Consider the following 10,114-nt stretch of genomic DNA (forward strand, 5'->3'; position numbering starts at 1 on the left):
ATGCGCATTTTTAGAATTTATGCGCATCTTGCCGTTTCCATCCAGTGTTTTTTTTTTTATGCAAAACAAAGCTACTCTAAAGCTGGTTGTTGTATGTATTGTGGCAGTTCAGATATGAAATGTCCGGGAAGTGGTGCTAAAATGTTAATGGTCTATCGTGTTTGAAAATAACTCACACTAGGCCCTAATCCTGACCCTACACCGAACCCATAGTTAACAAAAGCAAACGTGAGATAAAACGCATTTGCTAAAGCAACCATGACATTTTAGCTTGATTCTGCAAGTCTTTGAGCTCTTTTATCGTGACTCGTGTGCAATGCTGTACCAGGTGAGCTACCAAGCAAGTTTACTACATCAGAAAAGTTATGTATATAAAGCTATGTGAAGCAGATGTCAAAATGTATTAGTTTTCAAATTATGCATTATGGTAAAAGCGTTTTGAAGTCATAACATTGTGTTGAGCAAGAAACCATGCGAAAATAATTCTTTATTAATTGATAATCTGTCCCTGTAACTATATATATATATATATATATATATATATATATATATATATATATATATATATATATATATATATATATACACACACTCACACATGTAGAAGTAGTTGGTGTTTTATTGCCTCCAGTAGTAATTTTAGATGGAAACTGCAGTGGATTGCAGATATGGGTGCATTTTTGCAAGCATGTAGGTAGAGGCACATTTTTTCCAATGTGTTTGTACACATTGAAGAAAAAAAAAATGTCTTTAAACTGATCTAAAGTGAACAAGAATGAAAGTTACCAACATGTACCACATGGAGAACATGTCTTGTACAACATGGCATGAGATAAGAGTAATATCAAAGATGGGCAATCCTTGATTTGAAATATCTCGGCCCTGTTTTTCTTCTTTTTTTCACCCCCCAACCAAACTGACTCATTAACTTCAAAGCCACTGATAGAGCTTTTAATTAAGAGGAATGTAACATTGAAGCACAGATAAGCCTCCCCGTATTCTCCTCCTCTTCATCTCTCCTTAAACACACATCATTAGAAACTCACTGTAGATTTACACTGCACAGCACTAATCACATACAACCTGCTCTGCTAATAATACAGCTTTCACCTGACATCATGACGGCTCCGGTCATTAGAGACTGCTGTGTATGATGTCACTTCCTGCGGGGAAAAACAAAGGAGCATCCAATTAAAGCGTAGTACTTGTGAATAAAAGGCCATTCTTCAAAAAGCATAGTATTGAAAAAGCAGTGTTTCTTATGCTCAGAGTCAGTAAAGCATGTGTTATTTCAATATGCCAATACAACTAGTTTCGTCAACTTATTCATCTGAATTGATCTAAATAATTAATTCTATACATTTTCAGAACATTCTTACACTATGAATATAGCAGATTTCTATTTTTTCAGGTCAATATAAAGATACACAAATTAATGCATAAAATATGACTAAATAAAACAGAAGCAAACAAGCTAATAATAACTAAAAAGCAAGCAAACAAACAAACTGTATACGTGTGTGTGTGTGTGTGTGTGTGTGTGTGTGTGTGTATATATATATATATATATATATATATATATATATATATATAAGCAAGCAAGCATATAAATGAATTGAGAAGACACATAAATGATAAATATATAAACAACTAAATGAATAAAAAAGTTTAAGCAATAACATTATCAGGGCCAGATGAAATCTGTGGCGAAGTTTTGCAAGGAAACTAATAATAATAACAATAACAACAATAACAATAATATGGTAAATAAGCAATCAAGCACACTAACTATAGACATAATTCTGATATATTATATACAAATACATAAACTACTTAAATAAGGAAACAATGAATATCTTTTTGGGTCCACTATCAACAAAGAAACTTTTAAAAGCATATTATTAAATCAATGAATCATTAGAGATTTCTCCCTGTTCATGCCCACTGTCCTACGTCCCACAAAACTAGCTTGTGGCACAGTCCCCAAACACCTCCACCCTCTCCACCCCCCTACCGCAGGGATCAATGGCAGGCTGAGGGGAGTGGGGTCTTGCCCGCAGGGAAAGCTGAATATTGGCCAGATTAATTGCAGGTTGTGATTGAACAGCGCTCTGGGAACACACACATACACACACAGCTTACAGGCAGCACACCCCGTATCCTGCACATGTCTGTACACTCACGCATGGCCACACATACACACGTTGTAGATACCATCCGTCAGCATGCTCGCTCCCAGATGAGCATCTACACCCACCCAGAGGTGCTGTTCCTTTGTCTCCAGGTAGCCGAGACCTGGCAAGCGGCCCACAGCGTGCCTCTTTCATGTGGGCGAGGGGAATTATCTCCCTTTATGTGTGTGTGTACGAGTGACTCATTCAGAGGTAGCTTCCATATCGGTGCTCTGGAAGCGGGCCAGCCACCTGTGTGCTTTGTGTGTGTGTGTGTGTGTGTGTCTGGTACATCAGCTCCAGAAGCATCTGAAACAGCGGAGCAGAGCGAGGCCAGGAGCCTGCAGGGGACATAAGATTAGAGGAGCTCTTTCACACAACGTGTGGAAAAGTGGGGAATAACAACCTGCCTTTAATTACTACTACTGTGAATGTACCGTATGTGTGTTAGTTTTAGGGCTTTTTTTAGGGAGAAAGTGATTTTTTTGAAAGTTACAAACTTCAGACACCTAGTGTGTACATCCATGAGCTTGTATCAAATGGTATTATCTGCTTTTGAGAACAAGCTAAAATATATAAATATATAGGCATATACATATATAATATATACATATTAATATGTCAATTTAAGTGTCAAGAATACACTACCATTCAAAAATTAGCTAAAGGACACATTAAATTGATCAAAAGCGCCAGTTAAGAGATTTATAATGTTACAAAATATATATATACAGGCCTAGACACTACTTTTTGCAGCCTTGGTGAGCACAAGAGACAAAAATGGTACAGTAAAAACAGTAAAATTGTGAAATATTACTACAATTTAAAGCAACTGTTGTCTTTTTGATGGCAAAGCTGAATTTTCAGCATCATTACTCCAGTCTTCAGTGTCTGCTAAACATTTTTGTGGAAACCCAATAAATTTTTTCACGATTCTTTAATGAACAGAAAGTTCAAAAGAACATTTATAAGAAATAAATGTATGTATGTATGTATTTCCACTCATTTTATCATCCTCTGGATGAAATTCGAATGTCTGATCACATAAAAGAGATAATCCCAATTATTGACATTTCATGAAAACAGTTAGATGAAATTTAGGGGGCGTTTACACTGTTTTAAACTAAAAAAAGGAAAACTTTTTAGGGGCCTGAAAATGCAAATAGTTTCAAAGTGCACGTATTTGCAAACAATACCGTTATTGTCTCTGTATAAACTACAAAAACGTGAACTTGTGAAAACTGCACATGTGTATTACGTGTTCAGTCTATAGGCACGTAGTGTTTCTTTACACAGTGATATCGCCATCTACTGGCCTGGTATGAATAATACAGCGTTTTTAATCGTTTTTGCGGATCCATGTGAACCGGGATCATTTCCACAACGTTGTCGTCTGTACGCGAAAAACGCAAAGTACAAACGTTTCCTTTTTTAGTACTTCGTTGTCGTGTAAATGTACCCTAAATAAACAGACATTTATTTGTTGTTGATGTGGCAAGTACACTAAACTGTTTGTTTGTTTTTTTGGCATGGTGGCTGGGCTTTTCACAGGTTTACCAGAAACCATAAAGAGCCAATCAGATGGATCTACACCTGCGAGCTCCACCATGCTTCCATCAGCGCCGCAGGTTTGTGTGGTCTGAGGTAAAATAGGCAAGTCAAGGGCCACAGATGGCCCCTATATTGCAAACAAACTGCTCTGGGTTGTTGATGTCTTGTTTGGGGGAAACGCCCCCATTCTCCCCGGGTGCACCTGCATTATCCACCACAAACATGTCCGTGTGTCTTCGGGTCCATATTAAAGGGGATTGTGTGTGTGTGAGTGTGTGTGTGTGTGTGTGTCTGAAAGTGGTCGGCTAGCCACACAGGTGTACTTCTCAAGTGCCCTCAATGAAAAAAAAAAAAAAAAAAGCTCTTATCAGATACACCATCTTGCTTTATTGCATATGGCCTCTAAATTTTTGCAATCATAAAAGTAGATGAATGTAATGGTACATAATGAAATCTAGAAAGTGACTGGCCTCAATGAAATTTGGCATCATTGCAGAAAGATCAAAGAGAAATGCTTCATTGATTGCTGCCTAGTCACTAGCCTCCTCGGAGATAGAAATCTATCTAAAGAAAGTCTATGTGCTTTGATGTGAGGGTGTCTGGGTCTTACATCAGAGCCAAGGTCGACAACCTTGAAAGGCAAGCCTATTAAGAGAAAAGTAACAAACACGTCTCCACACTTTTACGGCAACGGGAGCGAGGGCAAATTTCCTCCGACAAATAAACTTTCACTGTAAACCGGATCATAATTGCTGTGATGCAATTAAAATGCTGCACACATATTTACTTTGCTCAAAACAATTCGCCTGCACATACGAGACACATTTCGGGCATATCAATTCATATCGAGATCAATGTTCGCTCACTTGTGTGTATGCGCTTGTGTTTGTGATGGAGAGAAAGGCTTGTGCGTACATCAAAGCGGCAGTGAAGCCTGGTCTTGCCATCGGATAAGGCCGGTAAACTACTCTTCGTTATTAAAGATCCCAGTCTAACTCCATGTTATTTATCTTCATGGGTTTTAAGCTTCGCTCTAGCCCTTCTCCAGTGAGTCACAGAGGAGCGGCCTTAAAAAAAAACCATTACCACCACCAAATCTGGGCATGTCTCTTCAATCTGCCCTGGTTGTTTGCCCGCGATGGATTTATCGCTCTTATAATGGTTTTCTAGACTGGGATTGAACTTTGTCAAATTTTGATATGACATTTGAGTGAAAACACCAAACGTAACTTCATTAGCTTCAGTTTTTCCACCATGGTGTTTTGCATTCTGCATTTATTTCACACTTTAACTGTTCTGATTCTGAATACTGGTTTCCTCTAAACAATCCCTTAACGCTTCCATTGATGATTCTTTTAATAGTAATAAACATTTGGAACAAATAAATGCAATTTCATTGACGGTCAGAGATTTGTTAGGTCACAGAATTTGGTATAACACTGGCTCATAAAAACAAGCCTGTTTGCACAGAGTATTTCTGATTCACTAGAAAGAAACGATTCATAAGACCGTTCTGCAATGGGACTACACTGATGTTGTCTATTTCGTGCTGCTGAAGGAGAAGGAAACTCTCTCAAACTCTCTCTCTCTCAAAAATAAGCTAAATTCAAAGGTAAAATATATCGTTAGCCTTACAGCATAATTGCCTAAGAAATAATTAATTAAAAAATGACTTAGGCAATTATGCTATGAGGCTAAAGATATGGAAGCTTGTTTCTGCCAAGGAATAAAATTAAAACTTTTTATTATTACAAACTTGGTCTTTTCTCAGAATTGTTAGTTATAACTTAGAAATATAAACTCACAATTCTGAGAAAAAAGTCAGAATTGATGTAAACTCGCAATTGCAAGAAAGAAAGTCTGAATTGCGAGATAAAAAGCAGCAATTACCTTTTTTTTTTCATTCCGTGGCAGAAACAAGCTTCCATTAAAGCAAGTTTATTTTTCTTACCCTGTTGGCAGCAATTTTTCTTGTTTTAAGCAAAAGTTTGATACATTTTTCATAAAGCAAGATTTAAAATCGTGAGTCATTTACCCACGGTTTCACAGACAAGGCTTAAGCTAGTCCTGGACTAAAATGCATGTCTGCACCGACACAGATCTTAAAATATGTCATTGCCATTGTTTTGTCTCAAGATGCACGCCAGTAATGATTTTTTACTTAAATGCTCTAATTGAACTAAACCTAATCCTGGCTTAATCTAAACCCTGTCTGTGAAACCAGGCCTTATATTAAGTGAATGTATCTTGATTTAGGAATGATTATATATTTCTATTGGAAATAGTTGGAATATAGTTGTTCCATGCAAATGTGCTGCTAAAAACAATTAGTGAGCTCTTTTTGAGAAGGGCCGGCACATAAAGCGATGGGGTTTCCCCTCCGCCCTTCTGCGTCTGAACATGACTTCCTATGTCTGTGAATATTGTATTAATAAATGGCTAAGAGCGCACACCCCATATCCTGTGTAGTTTCCATACAGATGGAAATTTTTTTATGACCTCACTGCTAGTTAAATGCTAGACACGCGCATGAAATATGCCTTTGATAGAAATGGAGAATTGATTTACAACCTGACTTTTATCATCGCTCCCTCATAACCTGTTCGCCCCTGAGCGCACCTTTCGGCGCAGACGTCTCAAAGGAGAGGAAACCACCTGCTTTGATTTACTGACAGCAGAAACGGGCCATCAAGTCTGATCTTCCCAAACAATCTCAACACTCAGCCAAAATGAGTTAGGCTACTTGTGACGCTAATACGCAGTGCATGTTGCGGTTGGATAAGAGGGCTAACTGATCTCCTAGTGGACATTTCAAATGATTCTGTAATGCTAAAAGCTCCCCTTGTAACACTGTGGAGGAGAATGAAAAGGTTAACTGCTTTTGTACGGCTAATATTAAAACAACCTGATGGCGCTGAGGCTGGCGCAATCTGCATTGGAAATGAATGTATAGAAGGCCCTGTGGGCACTGCTATTGTTTCACGGCTATCTGCGCTCCCACTCACTAGAGTGCGGGGGCATGCCGCACTGCACCATGGGATCTCTGATCACACAGCTGATAGACATCCTACCACAGATTCCATTAGATTCCAAATTAAAACAGGCACTTCAAAGAGCACAGACAGAAAACATGAAAACCGAAGGCACTGCGACCAAGTAATTTTTGCAAAGAGATGGTGTGAAGCCCAATTCAGAACACAAGAGTGCATTAACTGTTCTTTATTGTTACTACATTTACCGATTATCAGAATTACTGGCTTGAAAATGCGCTGTGAAATCGTTTCATGACAATTAATTGCATCTAACATAAAGGTGTGTGTGTGTGTGTGTGTGTGTGTGTGTGTGTATATATATATATATACATACATACAGTACATATATGCACACACACATACAAACTTTTATGTTAGATGCTATTAATTGCGATTAATCGATTTGATTTGACAACAGTAGTTTGAAATGAATTTCTTGGACTGTCAGTCATACAGCCTTGTTTACAGGTTTACAATTGGTTATATATATGAAATATTTCATAATTTATTACACAGGTTTTTAGAATGCTTGATTCTGACTGGTCAGTCATGGAGTTCTAAACTTCACAAACATTATAAACTAAAATGCATGCATTTCCTTGATGTTTGCAGTTATTTACTCAAAAGTTTGGGGTGTGCATGATTTTTTTTTTAAATAAAAAGTCTCTTTTGTTCATCAAGGCTACATTTATTTACATTTACAGTAAAACCAGTAGTATTGTGTAAAATTATGACAATTTAACTGTTTTCTATTTGAATATATTATGCAAAGCTGAATTTTCAGCATCATTAATCCAGTCTTCAGTGTCACATGATCCTTCAGAAATCATTCTAATATGATGATTTGGTACTTAAGAAACATTTTTTACCATTATCGAGGTTGAAAACAGTTGTGCTGCTTCATATTTTTGTGATAATTGTTTTTCAGGATTCTTTGATGAATAGAAAGTAAAAAAAAACAACCTTTGTAACATTATAAATTTATTTACTGACAGGGTCAGTAATCAATTTAAGGCATCTTTGTGCAATAAATCATTATTATTTAATGTTTAATGTTTTTTTGTAGTCATATATTAAGCAAGATAAAACCCTTCAGTGTACCCCTCTGCTTCGCATCGACCTTCATCATCCGGTATGAGTTCACTTTAATGATCGTCTGACTGTACATTATCATTCTCATACTCTATTCTCACTTCTGCAAAACCAGTCCAAAAGAGAAGACTGGTTTATTTATTTATTTATTTTTCAGTCAAGGTTGGAAAATTCATGATTGGATCCCTGGAGTTTGGTTGACCAGGTTATCAAGAAAAGATTAACAAAACATATCTAAAAAAAAAAAGCGTACGTGACCTTGTCGCGATCGTCCGGTGCGATTCCCCGGCCTCTTCTACTGTAAAATGTGTCCAGCCAGGCCTTTGGAAAGGGCTTTCGAGGGGATGCTGCTGTGGATGACAGGGCAGAGACCCTACAGCTTGCTGGCTGATAACATCGCTACTAAGTGTGTCTTCAAAGACTCCCCCGCCGCCCAGTTTGACCAGATAAGGGCACTCAGGCCACGGTTCAGCTCCTGGACAGGAACACACAGAGGGGTCAACGGCAGGACCATGAGGGCCCTTACGCACAGAAAGACATCAGGGATGACACTGTAAGAAGAACATATTCGCTTGCCTGTTTGAGCAGTCTCTTTCTACGGATCCAAGCCACAGCTATCATTGTATGGAATTCGCTTTTTCTGAGAGACAAAGAAAATGTTGAGTGTATGGCACACAATTTATTCTAATTTTTTGTGAAACTGCTGATGAGAGTAAAAAAGGTAACACCTTTTCAAGACTAATACAAGATACACAGGCTTCAAAATATTCACACTGATGCCAAAGCTGACTTTTTGTCATTTTCCATAGACAGTATAAGATTAGATAGACAGACAGACAAAATGAGGCAGACATACAGATATAATGAAACAGACAGATAGATAGATAGATACAAGATAAATAGACAGACAGACTGATATAATGAAATAGATAGATACTAGATAGGTAGATGATAGATAGACAGACTTTAGTTCTAGGAAGTCCATTTGGAGGAACTAATTTAGCTCCTACTTCAGAGTAGGGTCTAAACCAGCACTATAGGAACTACCCGTGACGTTAGTGTACGCTGATGACCGAACGCACGCAAAACTGCCATTTTTAAAACAGCTATATGTAAACACACAGATTATAGCCTATATATTTACTCCATAAACTAGATACAAACATGGAAAACAGTGATAAATGGGCCTCTAAACCTTTATGCTGAAGAGAAAATCCAACTCAACTTTGAGGGGACCAAGTCAAACATGATTAACATGATTATATGTATTTCTGCTGAGCTAGCAACACTGGACATCAACCATACAACATAGGCTAATAACTTTTTTTTCATATACTGTCTACTTTCTATAACAATTCTATCTAATAACATGTTAAACAGTACTGTTAGACAGATCGCTAACTAATGAACACAGAGAATGCGAGCATTGTTTGCTCTGGCGTTCTCAGCGCCGCCAAAATAAAAGTCGCCGTGCTTGCGTCACTCCCTTACCCCTCCTACCAGTTCCTATGGCCACTTGGCCAGTGCGAATGCAAACAGCAAAACCGAGTTTGGGGGAGAGTAGTTCTTAGAACTGTTTAGAAGTGGACGGTTCCTAGAACTAAGTTCCTGTAACTACTTGGTCGGAAAGTGGCAATAGATACTAGATAGATAGATAGATAGATAGATAGATAGATAGATAGATAGATAGATAGATAGATAGATAGATAGATAGATAGATAGATAGATAGATAGATAGATAGATAGATAGATAGATAGATAGATAGATAGACAGACAGGTAGATGATAGATAGATAGATAGATAGATAGATAGATAGATAGATAGATAGATAGATAGATAGATAGATAGATAGATAGATAGATAGATAGATAGATAGATAGATAGATAGATAGATAGATAGATAGATAGATAGACAGACAGGTAGATGATAGATAGATAGATAGATAGATAGATAGATAGATAGATAGATAGATAGATAGATAGATAGATAGATAGATAGATAGATAGATAGATAGATAGATAGATAGATAGATAGATAGATAGAGACAGATAGACAGGCAGATGATTGATACAGGCAGACAGATAGATGCTAGATAGGTAGATGATAGATACTAGATAGATACAGACAGATAGGTAGATAGATGATAGATAGACAGGCAGAGAGATAGATACTAGATAGGTAGATGATATAGACAAACGGATACATACTAGATAGACAGAAACAGACAGATAGATACTAGATATGTAGATGATAGATAGACAGATAG

The sequence above is a fragment of the Scardinius erythrophthalmus genome (assembly GCF_964197995.2).
Source record: "Scardinius erythrophthalmus genome assembly, chromosome: 3".
In the NCBI taxonomy this organism is placed as follows: Eukaryota; Metazoa; Chordata; class Actinopteri; order Cypriniformes; family Leuciscidae; genus Scardinius; species Scardinius erythrophthalmus.